This window comes from Bos javanicus, chromosome 8 (assembly GCF_032452875.1).
Source record: "Bos javanicus breed banteng chromosome 8, ARS-OSU_banteng_1.0, whole genome shotgun sequence".
Classification (NCBI taxonomy): Eukaryota; Metazoa; Chordata; class Mammalia; order Artiodactyla; family Bovidae; genus Bos; species Bos javanicus.
The window spans coordinates 31917301-31919075 of NC_083875.1; the positions used below are offsets into that span (position 1 = coordinate 31917301).

At 42.6% G+C, this 1775-nt stretch overlaps 1 pseudogene; it reads left to right on the plus strand.

Annotated features, from left to right (window-relative positions):
* Window positions 1–240: 240 nt before the first annotated feature.
* On the plus strand, window positions 241–1497 carry LOC133253401 (calponin-3-like; annotated as a pseudogene).
* The last annotated feature ends 278 nt before the right edge of the window (window positions 1498–1775 follow it).

A 1775-nucleotide genomic window follows, 5' to 3' on the forward strand; every position in this document is an offset into this window, starting at 1 on the left:
AGTAATACTCGTAGCCAATTAGCTGAGGTAGTACTCATAGCCGAGTACTACGAGGTAGTACTACAAGCCGCGTACTGTGAGGTAGTACTTACAGTAGCCTAGGCACCACCCGCATTCCGCCGCCACATCCCAGCGACTCCTGCACCACCCAGGGGAGCGAGCTCTGAACATCTTGTGGTTAGGCCACTCCTTGGGGCCAGGAGCAGGGAAGCCAAGTGTGGGAATCCCCCAGACTAGCCAATTCCCCTGACTCAGCCTCTTCCTGCCACCCAAATCATCATGACCCACTTCAACAAGGGCCCTTCCTATGGGCTCTCGGCTGAGGTCAAGAACCAGATAGCTTCCAACTATGATCACTAGGCAGAAGAAGATCTCCACAATTGGATAGAAGAGGTGACAGGCATGAGCATTGGCACCAACTTCTAGCTGGGTGTGAAAGATGGCATTAATTTCTGTGAACTCATGAACAAGCTACAGCCAGGCTCAGTGAAGAAGGTCAATGAGTCCTCATTAAACTGGCCTCAGGTGGAGAATATCAGCAAATTTATTAAAGCTATTCAGGCTTACGGCATTAAGCCACAGGACATATTAAGCCACATGATGTATTTGAAGGAAATGATCTTTTTGAGAATGGAAACATGAGGTTCAGACTAGTTGGTGGCCCTAGCAGGTCTGGCCAAAACAAAAGGATTCCATACAACCACTGACATTGGAGATAAGTATGCAGAAAAACAAACAAGACATTTTGATGAAGGAAAATTAAAAGCTGGCCAAAGTGTAATTAGTTTGCAGATGGGAACCAACAAATGGCACCAGTCAAGCAGGTATGACGGCCTATGGGATGAGAAGGCACCTTTATGATCCCAAAATGCAAACTGACAAACCTTTTGATCAGACCACAATTATCCTACAAATGGGCACCAACAAAGGAGGCAGCCAGGCAGGGATGTTAGCACTGGGTACCCGAAAAGATATCTACGATCAGAAGCTAACGTTACAACCCATGGAGAACTCCACAATTTCCCTACAGATGGGTACCAACAAAGTTGCTTCCCAGAAAGGAATGAGTGTGTGTGGCCTTGGGTGGCAACTGTATGATCCCAAATACTGTGCTGCTCCCACAGAACCTGTCATTCACAATGGAAGCCAAGGAACAGGAACCAGTGGGTCGGAAATCAGTGATTTTCAGGCAGAATACTCAGATGAATATCATGGCCAGTACCAAGACGACTACCCAGAGGTTATCCGGAATGATGACCAAGGCACTGATTACTAGATTAACAGAAGAGCTCAGTATTTAGCCCATTGTTTTTATTCAGTGAGAACCAAGCTAGCCTTGAGTTATTTTTATCTTGTCTTCCTAAAACACTATTATGCTTATTGTACCTAAAGGAACTATTGCCTTACATATGTTCCTTTTTCCTTTTTCAGCCTCTTCCCTAAATAGTTGCCTTTTAGTGCTGTGACAGTTAAATCCTACAGCATAACCAATAACCTGCATATGAAGTAAAAAGGAATACTGTAAAAGGGGAGTACTCTTGTACAGTCAATTCTTTCCTTAAAAAATATGCATTTTTACAGTCCTCTTCTTAAACTTGTGTTTTCAAACAATAGGAAGCTATTTTTTTTAGTTTAGTATCTTGTTTCTACATGGAAGACTAAATTCATGCTTATAGCTAAATGTGGTCTTTGCCAACTAAATTTAAGATACAGCATTTTAGAAATTTACATATCAATATTTCTACAGTATTGTTTGCTAACTTTTAAATAAAGTC